Source organism: Opisthocomus hoazin, unplaced genomic scaffold (assembly GCF_030867145.1).
Source record: "Opisthocomus hoazin isolate bOpiHoa1 unplaced genomic scaffold, bOpiHoa1.hap1 HAP1_SCAFFOLD_257, whole genome shotgun sequence".
Lineage (NCBI taxonomy): Eukaryota > Metazoa > Chordata > Aves > Opisthocomiformes > Opisthocomidae > Opisthocomus > Opisthocomus hoazin.
Window position 1 is genome coordinate 15,603 of NW_027448729.1, and position 14,068 is coordinate 29,670.

General features: G+C 51.5%; 1 pseudogene; it reads left to right on the forward strand.

The window, feature by feature from the left end:
* Positions 1 to 796: 796 nt before the first annotated feature.
* Positions 797 to 2,198, forward strand: LOC104335337 (inactive phospholipase D5 pseudogene; annotated as a pseudogene).
* Positions 2,199 to 14,068: the final 11,870 nt, after the last annotated feature.

Sequence of the window (14,068 nt, forward strand, 5' to 3'; positions counted from 1 at the left end):
GCCATAGGCCTTCTTGGTAACCAGGGCACACTGCTGGCTCATGGTTAACCTGTCGTCCACCAGGATACCCAGTTCCCTCTCCGCAGAGCTGCTCTCCAGCAGGTCCACCCCAAGCCTTTACTGATGCATGGGGTTGTTCCTCCCCAGGTGCAGGACCCTGCATTTCCTTTTTTTGAACCTCATCAGGTTCCTCTCTGCCCAACTTTCCAGCCTGTCCAGGTCACGCTGAATGGCAGCACAGCCTTCCGCTGTATCTACCACACCTCCCAGTTTGGTGTCATCAGCAAACTTGCTGAGGGTACATTCTAACTCTTCATCCAGGTCGTTGATGAAGAAGCTAAACAAGACTGGGCCCAGTACTGACCCCTGAGGGACACCACTAGTTACCAGCCTCCAACTAGACTCAGCGCCGCTGATGACAACCCTCTGAGTTCTGCCATTCAGCCAGTTCTCAATCCATCTCACTGACCATTCATCCAGCCCACACTTCCTGAGCTTTCCTAGGAGGATGTTATGGGAGACTGTGTCAAAAGCCTTGCTGAAGTCTACGTAGACCACATCCACGGCTCTCCCTTCATCTACCCAGCCAGTCATGCCATCGTAGAAAGCTATCAGATTGGTCAGGCATGATTTCCCCTTGGTGAATCCATGTTGACTATTCCTGATAACCTTCTTTTCCTCCACTTGCTTGTTGATGACCTCCGGGATAAGCTGCTCCATCACCTTTTCCGGGATGGAGGTGAGGCTGACAAAGGTTTCAACCTTTGAGTGCTGCTGAATGGAGTCTTAACTGTCCCAGCAAAGATGCATTGTGATCTTTGCACTGGTATGCTGCTTTGCAATTCTGGTTGCACTGATATTTTTGACAGTGGCTATTACGGGAGAAGAAGAGGATGGACTCTCAGAAAAGAACTGTCAAAATAACTGTCGGGTTGCTCTTGTGGAAAATATTCCTGAAGAGATCAACTCTTCAGACAGTGCACCATCCCATTTGTCTCTTTTCCAAGGCTGGATGAATTTGCTTAATATGGCTGAAAAGTCTGTTGACATAGTATCTTCCCAGTGGACCTCAATCACAGTCATCCATCAGCATGCCAGGGTCAGCGTCTTTTTGAAAAATTGCTTGAACTAGCATCCCGAAACATTGAGATAAAACTAGTGAGTGACATACTGCCCGTGGAATCAAAGGTATTAAATGACTTGAAAGCAAAGGGTGTTGAAGTACTATATATGAACATGTCAGCATATAATGAAGGTCGGCTTCAGTCAGCGTTCTGGATTGTTGATAAACAGCACGTGTACATTGGAAGTGCCAGCCTGGACTGGAGATCACTGGGACAGATGAAGGAACCTGGCGTCATCGTATACAACTGTAGCTGCCTGGTCCTGGATTTACGAAGGATATTTGCCCTGTATAGCTCATTAAGATACAAGAATAAAATACCTCCAAGTTGGTCTAAGAGACTATATGGAGTGTACGATACTCAAAATAAACTGACACTGCAGCTGAACGAGACAAAATCAGAAGCTTTCATTTCGAATTCACCTAAACTCTTCTGCCCAAAGGACAGAGTCCTGGATATTGAAGCTATATACAGTCTTATCGATGACGCGAAACAGTTTGTAATACATAGCTGTCATAGACTACTTGCCAATCGTCATTGACACCAATGCTAAACGATACTGGCTGTATTTAGATGGGAACGTAAGAGAAGCGTTGGTTTTACAAAGTATTAAAGTACGACTTCTCATAAGTTTCTCAAGAGATACGGATCCCCTTACCTTTAACTTTGTTTTCATCTCTGAAAGCTATTTGCACTGAAGTTCCAAGCTGTAGCTTGAAAGTTAAATTCTTTGACCTTGAGGAAGAGAGCGCGTGCTTTCTGAAAGACCAGAAGAATGCTTCCCTTCCCAAATTAAATCGTAACAAATACATGGTGACTAAAGGAGCGGCATACATTGGTAATTTTAATTGGGTAGGAAATGTTTTTACACAGAATGCTGGAGCTGGCCTTGTTATCAACCAAGCAGAAGCCGGGAACAGCACAAGCATCATTAAGCAACTCAAGGCTGTCTTTGAAAGGGACTGGTATTCACATTATGCCAAAAGTTTATAACCAACAACAATCCCAAACTGCTTTAATCACAAACTTAATAAAGCAACGTCAAAGAAGACTGCCATGAGCAATGCGAATTAGAAAGACTATTTTACTGTTTAGTATGGCGATGAAGAATTACGTTGGGGTGTAGCCCTCTTTCATATTTACAGACAAAAGACTTAAAAGAAAAAGCAATAAAAAAAAGTTTGGTTTGGGGGGGTGTTTTTGGGAAAAAGCACACTTATATAAAAACTGTCTAAACTATATTGTCTATATTGAATTATTTAAGACTTTCAAATTTGTTACTTCTGACACTGGATGTCATTTCTTCTTCCGATATTTAGACAGTAACTACTCAACTCCAGTGCCACCCAGAACGCGCCGTTCTGACATTCACCAGGCGGGTGCGGCTCCAGGCATCAGTGGTTTCGCTGCGAGCAGGAGGTGCCTGATGGGCCCAGCTGCTGCTCTGGTACAAAGACCATGAAAGTGCCGAGCTGTCCCGACTCACTGCCCTCGTTCAAAGACCAGAAAAGTGGCCGGTCACAGCAGCTAGCTATTCTTGCAGCGTAAGCAAGAATGCAGTGTTGGCTGGTCCTGGGGTCACATGGGCAACACTGTCTGCTGTGAGCGGGACAGGGGCAAAACAAGATGCCCCGTGAGGGACCAGGGGCACCAAGGGATGGCCTGAGCAGCACAGGGACAAAACTAAATGCCTCAGGCAGGGCAGGAGCAGAGCCAGCCGCTCCGGATTTGGGCAAGGGGCATAAAGAGGCACTGGAGCAGGGCAGGAGTAAATCCAGGCACCCTGTGTGGGGAAGGGGCAAAATGAGCCTCTGCAAGGCAGCGACTGAAAAACTGAGTCGTCCCAAGAGGGGCGTGATGAAAGAAGCCACCCGAGCAAAGCTGTGGCCAAACTGGATGCCTCAAGAAAAACATCAAAAGAAAAAAGTCTCCCCAAGTACAGCAGAGGCAGAACTAACTGCCCTGAGCTGAGCAGGAGTAAAACCCACTGCCCTGAGCAGGGCTGGGGAAAACTCGATGCCACGAGCAGGGCAGGGGCCGAGCGGGCCAGTCCAGGTGGGACAGGAATAACAACCAGCTGTCTCGTCCAGGCGGGAGCAATACTCACTGCCCTCCCAGCAGGTCAAGGCATTGATGCTCAGAAGCTGCCCACAAACATTTTTTGGAGCTCCAGGGCGAGAGGGCAGCTGGCGGGGGGGCCGGGCAGCCAGCCAAGGTCAGCCCAGGGCAGGGGCTGAAAGTGTTTCTTTGGCAGCACTGCTTCAGAGTCCGCCCATGTCTGTATCATTGGAAGTGAACCTGTAAGAGCCCAGGTGCATTGCTGCACGAGTCTCAAGAACTCCTGTACCTGGCCAGAGGGGAAGAGAAGCCCTCAGCAGCCCAAGTGTGCCAGCCAAAGCTGGGAACAGGCACGCTTGTGGCCCCGGGTAGGGTTTTATTCACCTGGCTGGTGCAGCTTGGGGAAGAGATGGGACGAACAGCCCTTCGCCAGCAGCGTGTGGGGAAGTGTGGGGAGGTGGCTGGCTGTGGTGGCCGGGTGTCCCCGAGGGGACGCGTTGCCATGCAGCCCCATGTCACAAAGGGGCAGAGATGCGGCACCCGCCCGGTGCTTGTGAGCTCACCTGGTCAGGGCTTGGGGTCCTGGAAAGCGAGCCAGCAAACGTCAGTTGGGCTGAGCTGGCCTTCGGGATCACTCGGCTCCTTCCTTTGCGAGGCTGCTTTCTTCCAACCACTGATCGCTTCCTGCGCACTTCTCCTCAACTTCCATCCTCTTTCACAGGTAATTATGATTTGACTTTCGGGACAGATCTTAGTGCAGGTAGATATGGGGTAAAAGTATAGGCTGTTGTATACCTTCCGTGCTGTAGGCTGAGCCACTACACTTTTATAGACTGGCCAGATGTGAGCTATGGGTAGAGTTCCTGTTTGCTAATTCTTATTTCCCTGCCATATCCTAGGATAGGGAAGTAGGGGGTGAGGCTTTGAGCTCGGTCTAGAACGCTGAGCTGCCCACCTTGACTGATGTGGTAGAAAGGGAGCCAAAAAAGGAGCACGACAAAGGCAGCTGTAAAAGTAGTGGCCAAAAGTCGGTCACTTCTGCATACAGGGTGGGACAGTGTGGGCTGGAGAGGCAGAGGGCTCTGCTGCTGACGCTGCCCACAGGCAAGAAGCAGGTCCTCTTCAGAGTAGGTGACACTCAACGCAGTGTCTCAAAAGGGCCTTGGTGATTGCTCTCGACTGGAGTCCTCTGACAGGGACAGCAGGGCCACCCACCTGCAGCTCTGCAGCGGTTACAAGCACCACTGAACCAGTCTGCATGGCAGACGCTGTTTTGTGGGTTGCACTGGGGGGGGGGTGTTTATCAGCAGCCAGACTTACCCAGGTGCTTTGGATTAGACACAGGAAAACATTTTTGTCACTCCTCTGCTACTGTGTACAGGACTTTGAATGACGACATTGCTCGTAGAGACATCTGCCATCAGCAGGGTTACCTTGTGCTAGGCACTTGCTTGTTTTCATCACGTTGCAATCAGGACAAGGGAAGACTTGACCTGATAATCAAATGCAAGACTCTAGAGGGAAAGGGAGGTAGCCAGAGGCACCGAACTCAGCGTGTGGGTTTGCTGGCCTTTTGGGAAAGTAAGCAGGGGAACAGACTATTTGCCAAAACTGTTTCTTGACCATTCAATTTCAATGCCAGTGTGTGGCTTCCCCTGAAGTTTTTGTGATGGAGTTTAGAGCTGGGTGTCCTGGGTGCTCCTGTACAGAACTTGACTTTGAAAATATGCTTTCATGCAAGCAAATTGCCTCATCTCTTTTCAAATGTATTTTCCCTGCAGTCACCGACGAGGGAATGGCTCCATCACAAAGGTTCCTCTTTCCCTCGGAGAAGATTTGCGTGAGCTGGCAGCGAAGACAGGGGCCTGGAGCAGGACTCCATAACCTGCACAATACATGCTTCCTCAACTCCGTCCTGCAGTGCCTGACATACACAGCCCCGCTGGCCAACTACCTGCTCTCTCGGGAGCACAGCCAGGCGTGTGAGTACCTCTGCAAACAGCTCCTTGTAAATCCATTGGGTGCTTCCCAAGGATTCCCAGAAACTGGAATGTGGTTTGGGAGAAAAGCAGCCCTTCTTTGTCAGCCCCCTGAGCTGGTGTTCTTTGAACACTCCAGCCTAGAAGCTGCTTCTGGTCTCTAGGTGTGTTCATCTTCAGCAAGGCAGCTCTTTCTAGCCCTGGGTCTTGGTCCCTATTCGTGCAAGTTCAACTCTCTTTGCTTATTGCACAGACAACTTCTGTCAGTTTCGCATCCCTCACGCACTCAAATGCCTTGGGCTTGTTGGGACCTTGGCTCCTTGGGAGTAAGAATGTTCTTAGAACTTCAAGCTCTCCACGAGGTTTCCCAGCGCGATGGATATTTTGCTCCCCTGAGAAGCTTACTTCCCTCTGTCCCCCTTCAGGTCGCCAGAAAGCCTGGTGCATCATGTGCAGAATGGAAGCGCACGTGAACATGGTCCTGCATTACTCAGCCAGGGCCATCCACCCTTGGGTTATCATCAGTGTCATCACACGTAAGTCATTTCAGGTGCCTTGACTTGCGTTCTTCCATTCTTGTAGGAGACAACTACTCATTTCTTCTTTCTTAGGAATAGGAGAACATTTCCAGCTTGGCAGACAGGAAGACGCCCACGAGTTCTTGCGCTGCACTGTCGATGCCATGCAGAGAGCTTGTCTGTGTGAAAGCGGCAAGTAAGCACAAGCAAATTAGCTTTTCAATGTTCCCGAGCCCTTTGGACTCCTTGATGTAGTGCCATCCAGGAAAACCTACGCCCAGGTGTCTCAGACAAATCAAAACCCTTGGAGGAGATAACTCTCTGCCTTACCATTTATTTCCAGCTTGGACAGCTCTTCCCAATCAACTACCGTCATCCATCAAATATTTGGGGGCTTCCTGAGATCCAGAGGTACTTTTCCACAACGGGTGCTCCCCTTGGAACTGTCTGTGCCCTTCTGTCTGCCGGTGACAATCAGTTATTTGTGTGACGGGTGTAGCTGGTACGATGGAAACAGGCACAGACAGTCAGCTTACCCGATCGCTGAGCATTTCGCTTTGCCTTCCAGTCACGTGCTTGAGCTGCAAAGCGGTTTCTGACTCCTACGAGGCCTTCCTGGATGTTCCTTTGGATATCAAAGTAAGAGGGTTTGGAACTGTGCTTCAGGAGGTCCCAAGGCCCTGTTAGCTTTCCAGAGTAAACACAGTTGGCTGAAAAAAATATACTGCGACCGCAGCAGAGCTTGGTGGTGGGTGGGAGGTGGAATGGAGGGTGCCCTTCTGGGGAGACATTGGCTGTGTCTGCTTGAGGTGCTGGCTTTAGGCTGGACAAGGACGAATTATCCCCTCTGCACCCTTGACGTGCTCTCATCCTTGTTCCCTCTGCCCTCCCTAAACACCCATCTGACTTCTACCCTGATGGGCTGTGTTGGTTCCGTTATTGATGACCGTGTGCAGTGCCACAGAGAGGTGGTTCTTGAGAGCCCCGGGAATCCCTGGGAAATGAGGGGAATGTTCAGCTTCATCCCCTCTTTTGGCCTCCTTCTGGACACCTCTTGTGGGTTCACAGTCGGTCTCCTCAGCCTCTTCTAGCCAGGTTTTTGTGTGAGCTGCTAGTAAGTGTTTGGGTGAGAGCGCTTCCCTCAGCTGACCGCTCTCCTTTCTCACTCCTCCAGGCAGCCTCCTCTGTCCCCGCAGCTCTGGAGGACTTTGTGAAACCGGAGCAGCTGGAAGGCGAAAACTGCTTTAAATGCAGCAAGTAAGATGATTACTAACGACAGCTTAACACTAGATCCTGCCCAAAGGTGGTGTGTGTCACCAAGCTTGCACAATAATGAGTTGCAGCTGGTTTTTATGTGGCCTGATGGCACTGAATAGCCTTAAAACAGCGTAAGGATGTGCGAGACGTGGCAACTTGTCTGGCTTTCTGGGGGGAAAAAAGGGTGCCTGTCAGGGTGCATTTCAGCACGTGGCTCTGTGCTTGGTTTCAAGGTGTGACAAGAGAGTTGCCGCCTCCAAGGGGTTTACGATCCATCGGCCGCCCAAGGTTCTCACGCTGTGTCTGAAGAGGTTTGAAGCTTTCAGCGGCGAGAAGATTACCAAGGTGTGTGCGCAGCTGGGGTGCAGCTTTCTCTGCCCGGAGCAGGAGATTTCCCAAAGCAGTACTCTCTTTCACAAGTTGGTCTTGTTGGGTTTTTCCCTTTCCCTGCCGGGGAGAGGGGAGTTCCCGTGGGAAGACAAGCACGTGCTCTGCTCCAGCAGAGCTGCTTTGGCCGAGAGCAGTTTCCTGCCACCCAAAGCATTACATGTTGCTTTAGGGAAAAGCAAGTTGCCGTGATCCCCAAAGATGTATTTCTACACCTCCAGCCTTTAGTCTTGGAAGTCTCTTTCCTGCAGTGTGTCAGGACCATTTCTGAGCCCCCTCGGTCTCTCTGTAGGTTGTGAAATATCCAGAGTACTTGGATCTTCGCCCATACACATCTCAGACCGCTGGAGAACCTCTGCTCTACTCCTTATACGCTGTGCTGGTGCATGCTGGTGGCAGCTCTTATTCAGGGCACTATTTCTGCTATGCAAAGGTAAAGAGCAATTTCCTTCCTAACAAGGGAAAAACGTGTGCTGGGAAAGATAAACTTTCACAGCAGTGTTACTGGTAGCCAAGGTTCCCGGCTGCTTACGGTCTGGATTGGATTTGTTTTGATGTACTCTTGGTTCCGCAGTTTTCTGCCGGTTTTTTGTTAAGAAGCCATGCAGTTCATCTCCAGATACCCTTTCTTTGCAGGCCAGCAATGGGCTGTGGTACATGATGGACGATACGTCTGTGGTTCTTTGTGACATCAAGAAAGTCCTCAGGCAACAAGCTTATCTGCTGTTTTATGTCAGGTAATAACAAGCAATCAAATCTGTTTAGAATTTGTTTCCTTTCCCGCTTTTGCTGGTTTTCTCCTCATCCTCCGCGTGTTTCTCTTTCTCTCACAGAAGACAATTACTGCCGGCATCAGTCAGTTCTCTTGAATCTGACCTACCCCACATCAATCATTATCTTTCCTCCCTGGGCTGCAGCCTGCTGCCCTGCTGCACACTACTCCCTGTCTGCTGTCTGCAGCTGGCCAGTGTAGAGAAGAGGACTTGCAGGGGGCCTGCAGGAGAGATGGGGAGGGACTCTTCATCAGGAAGCGTAGTGATAGGACGAGGGGTAATGGTTTCAAACTGAAGGAGGGCAGGTTTCAGTTAGATCTTAGGAAGAAATTATTTATGGTGAGGGTGGTGAGACACTGGCAGAGGTTGCCCAGAGGAGCTGTGGATGCTCCATCCCTGGAAGTGCTCCAAGGCCAGGCTGGATGGGGCTTTGAATATCCTGATCGAGTGGGAGCTGTCCCTGCCCGTGGCAGGGGAGTGGGATCTGAATGATTCCTTCCGACCCAAACCATTTGATGATTCTGTGATTCTGTGAAATGGAGGCTGTAAGGGGTGTGAAGACATGGTCTTACTCTAACGGGGTCAGCCCTGGTGGGCAGACCCCAATTGAATTTCCCATTGGTAGTCTTGGTTACCTCTGCTCTTTGTCGTGGAAACTGCTCCAAGAAAATGACTGAACTCCAGGGGAGGCTGCAAGAACAGCTCTAAATGGAGATCACTCTTTTTTTCTCCAGGTGCTCTGATTTGAGAACTGGAGAAAGGACTTCTCCTTCACCGGCACCATCACATGCCCGGGCTTTCCTCAGTAAGTGGGCAGCCGGCAGCAAGAAGGTGGTTTCTGTGAGGAAACAGGGTCTGCCTCATCAAAATAAGGTAACTCTGGGGAGGTGGATCAGGGCACCAGATGGACGGTGGATTGTTCCCTGGAATCCTGGCCTTGCTGTCTTTTCCCTCACGCACTGCAGCTGCTTTGACAGCTGCAACACTGCTGCCTCCCAAAGCATCCCACCGAGGTCCATCCCTATTGTCGCTGTTGGCCTTAGTGCCTTTGCAGCCCTCCAGGAGAGCCTTTGGTAGGCCCTTGGCTGTCCCCTGACAGAGGTTCTGGGGGTTCCTTGCTGTACTGGTCCTTTCAGGAGGACCTTTTCACCTTTTCACTGCTCCCTTTGCAGGACATGGCGGTGGGCACGAAGGACTCTCCGGAGGACAGCAGCTCCTCTACACCAGCCAGCCGCAGCCAGCTCACCCAGGCAGGCGCACGGGAGGTATCTGCAGGCTGGTCCTGCCCCATCATTCCAGGCAGCCTCAGCATCACCTCCGGCGTGGGCTCGTGGTCGCATGGCTCCTCCTGCAGCTGTGCGAGGATGGTGTTTGGAAGGAAAGATGTGTTCTCGGTCTGCAGTCAGCCATGCAACCGCGTGCTGCAGACCGGGACACAGGACAGTGGCAAAGAGGAGCATGGATGCACCCCTGCTGCCTGTGGCCAGAGCAGCGGTGCTAGGGAGAGGGCCCGGAGCAGATCCCCGCAGAGGGGCAAAGATCTCCGCAGCTGGGTCGGGGACACTACGGACTACGAACCCTCAAGAGGGAGGAGGAGAACTAGTTCTCAACATCGTGACCACACTGCCAGGGACAAGGCAGCTCCGAGGCCCTCCAACAGCTGTTCCGAGTCAGGTCCCGCCCCCAGCGCTGCTTTGGAGCAAACCCTGCCAGGGCAGGGAGACCAGAGCAGGTCCCTGTGTCAGGGCCATGGTCTGCACAGCCGGTTCATGAAGCGCATTGACAGCCACCACTCCGCAAGGAGAATAAGGAGGAGGAGAGCAAGGCGTCCACATCGTGACCGAGCCCCAAGGGACGATGCAGCTGCAGGGCCCTCCAACGTCAGGTGCAGGCAGGCTGCCACGCACAGGGCTGCTCAGGAGCAAACCCTGCTGAGGCAGAGAGAGCGGAGCAGATCCCCGCGGCGGGGCTATAATCTCCGCAGGCGATTCGTGGATATCATGGACCGTGACCCCTCAGCAGGGAGGAAGAGGAGGAGGAGGATGGCTTCAGTGCCCAGGAGAAGCAAGCCGGACTAACACTCAGGGCACTGCGGTGGGGACGGGGGCAGATTGTGACCCTGGATGAGGGAGGAGCACAGCATTTGACTTCTGCAGTGCCGCAGAGGAGGAGGAATCCAGGAAACACCAAAAGTGCCCCCAGCAGGGAACAAGCTGCACGAAGGACACCAGCAGCCCACCCTGTCCCTCCTCCCAGGGCTGCCTCTGGCCAAGAGGAGCTCAGAGAGACCTTGCCGAGACTCGGACAGCTCTGCCGGCTGGCCGACTGCCCATGGGTCCCTCGAGGTAGAGCTTTAATCCATGTTCAGCCTTTGGGATCACCTTGCAAAAACAGCACTCCTTTGGAAACAAGGGGAAGGAAAGCCAAAGGTGGAATTAAAAGCACTTGCTGGCCTTGCCTGTGAGGTTTGTGGGGTGTTTCTTCTCTGTAGGCTTTGGGAGAATTGGTGGAAATAGCCGGTGTGGGAGGGTTGTGTCCTGGGATGTTGAAAGCTGTGTGCTTGCGTGTGCCCATCACACGTTCTCTTCTTTTTAACATGGATTTCATGTTCCCCCGAGCGGACACGGGCTGGACGAGCCGGCAGCGAGTGGCCCTGAGCCCGGGCTTGGACAGCCGGGCCAGTGTGTGCTGCTCCGCGGCACCGAGCGCAGGGCAAGGCCGGTGGCTGCTCGTGCCACCCAGGGCCAGGCATGGGCCCGATCCAGTTTAACACCTCCCTGCACTGGGGTCTGGATGGTGGGGCCGAGCACACCCTCAGCAGGGCGGCAGATGGCACCGGACGGGGAGGAGCGGCACAGGCCAGGGGATGGTGCCACCATGCCAGGAGACCTGGGCAGGCTGGAGAGATGGGCTGGCCGGGAACTCGTGCAGCTCAGCGAGGCGAAGGGCAACGGGTGCTGTGCCGGTGACGAGCGGTGGCACAGGCTGCCCCGGGAGCTGGTGGAACTCCGTCCCTGGAGATGTTCCACAGCCTCTGCACATCCTCACTCACACAAGCTAACGCAGCCTGCGGCCCCTGTCCTTGAGGAGAGATATCCTCCCGATATCTGAGCTGCTCCGTCACACAGGGGACATCCCCCCGTCCTCATCCTGCCTGCCACTGCCCACGACACAGCCTGTGTCCTTCCACGACAGCACCACAGCTCAGCAAGCTGTCCCACCACATCTCATTGAATCCAAACACACCACCGTGCTGTCACAAGCCACAGGGCTCCTCCTGGCAGGGCACCTTTGGGCCACAGCCCCTCAGCAGTGGCATCGGGGGGGAGCGCAGATTTCTCCTGGGGAAAACTGAGCACTGACCATGATGAGAAGACCATTGTAGATGGAGCGTGACCTTCAAACCTGTGTGTGCTGCACAGATCCCTTGGCCACAGGACAACCTCAGCAGCTCCCTGTGACACAGGAGCCTGCAGGCAGGTCTGTACCAGCCTCCTGCATGGCCTCGCAGGGAGATGTTCCCGTGAAAACACTGCTTCTGTGTGACTGCAGAGATGATGAACAGAGTTGTTCCCTTGCAGGAAAATCCTGGAGTAGCTTGAATGACCGAAACAGGACAGTGTCTTCTGCGGATGGGGTCTGCATGGTTTAGTGGTGGACTTGGCAGTGTGAGGTTTGTGGTTGGACTCGAAGACCTTAAAGGTCTTTTCCATCCTAAATGGTTCTATGATTGCTTGATTCTAAACTCTCTAGAAATTGAATTTCCAAACTTGGGAAGAGTCAGGTAGGACAGGGAAATGCACATTTGCAGAGGGGCAGCCTCATCTTACAAGGAAAGCTGAGAAACTGTAAATACGATTTCTTCTTCTTTTCAAACAGTGCACACAAATTCAGGATTTATATAATTCATAGACATTTCTTTTTATTCAATTAGTTCTGTAGCTTGAACGATCATGAAGATGCTTCTATTTTGGCAGGAATGAAGGTGTAAGTGATTGAAGCTTGCTAGCCTTCAAATTCTTAAGTCTTCATATGGTTAGGACAACTTTTTAACAAAACGAGGTGTGGCAGAGGGAGAAGACAAGCACAGCTGCACACCCAGAACTGTGGGGACCATCTGTCAATTTGCAAATTTACTCCATTCAGACACAAATTTCCTTGATTAAGTTAATGCTGTGATTCTGAATATGCCCTAGTCATTTGAGGTGAGTTCTCAGGATGGAGGCCTAGCCTCGTAAACGTGCAGGTGAAAAAACATTCGCAAATAAAAATTGTAGCGAGAACTCATTCCTGATTTTAGTGTTCCCTCGGCACGTGACAGTGTCAAGTGGACCCATTTTACTGTGTGAGTGTTGTGTTAATTTGGCAGAAAATAAACCCCCTTGTGCTCTAACTCTCTTCACTGGAGTGAGAGGCTAGGTGCGGCTAGGTTTAAATTCTGAGTGATGTCCAATTTGCCACTTCCAGTCCAGTCGCATTTAATACGTATATTAAACTACCACGATTCTGGATACACTAATAGCAGTCTGCACCTTCAGTCCAGTCGTGCTCATGAACTGGCACGGCCGCGTTTGGTCACGTTCAGTGAGAAACTGTGACAACTGGCTACTGAAACAGGGCAGTTTTGTTTGTGCAACAGGTAGAGAGGTTGTTTGAATTGTGGGTGATAGTGACTGTCTGCAAGAAAGCACGTGCAAATATGAAACGTTTGAAAAGTTTATAAATAATACAGCCTGGCTATAAACATTAGGGAGCAACTATTCCCGAGAAAAACGCTTAGTTGAAGTCTCACCCAAGGCGTCCCAAGGCGGGGAGAAGCAAGGCTCAGCCCGTTGGCTGATCCCGGCTCTCGGAGGCAGTCTGAGGTGGAGTTCCCCTTGACTTGCTCACAGTGTTATCTTCTTTTCCTCCAAAGATCTACGGTGTTATCTTCTTCTCCGAAAATCCCCCATTTCCCTGGCTATTTTTATATCCTTTCTACCTGTAAGGTGGAGTTGGAGTGACTGTAGTCATACAGACCTTTTATCATGATTGGTGTAAAATTCTCTCGCTTCACGTTTAAAGGTATAGTTTACGAAAAATCGAGAGCGCAGACTCAAAGAGGGGTGGTCGCACCTGGGAGGCGGGTAGCCTTTGGCATGGAGGTGTGTTTTGGTATTAAAATGATATAAAAAGGAGCAAAGTTCATGAAAGGATAGCACTTTGACAAGGTTTCGAAAACCTTTTGGCTCAGGGACCCAGATGAGCTGCTCCTCAATTCTAGACGACCGCCTCTTCCCGCTTTATCACCACGGAGCGTGGCCAAGGAGTCTCCACTCCGTACCATCCTCTATGGTATGTTGCAGGGAGTTGCTGTGTGAGTGGATTCCTCGCATGCCTGCTGCAGCTGTGTCCCATCCTCAGAGCTCCTTTTGCTTTTATGCTGTTCCTCAGTGGGTGAACACTGCTATGTCTTTCATATAAACCTTAATTTTCAGATGTAAACCTTAATTTTATTGATAATTCCACAGCCTGTTTCAGAGCTTGGTTCTCAGTGGGCTCAGGGGTAGAGGGGACTAGAATACATTCTGGGAAATGAGGGCTGGACTCAGCTTTCACTTGTGGGGGCCCAGTGCCGCTGGAGATGGTGAACAGGCCTGGAATTGCCTATCTGCATGCAGCAGACCTGAATGGTAGCTTCTCGGTATTCTGGAGGGGAATCTGGAGTCTGCAGAAAAGCAGCGGGCATCCCAGGGACACCGTGTGCCTGGGAGTGGCCCTCCCAAAATAAAGGACCATCCAAGGTGGAGACACCCAAAGGCAAAGCTGTAGATTTCAGTATCCACAAGCAAACAGAGACTCTGCCATCCCAGGGGAGGCCGTGGGGACCCAGCAAAGTCAGAAAAAGGAGACTGCAGGGTGATTGACGTCTCCTTCAACAAAACCCATGGACTGTTCCGTGTGCACACTGGAAAACATCCTGAGTCACAAGA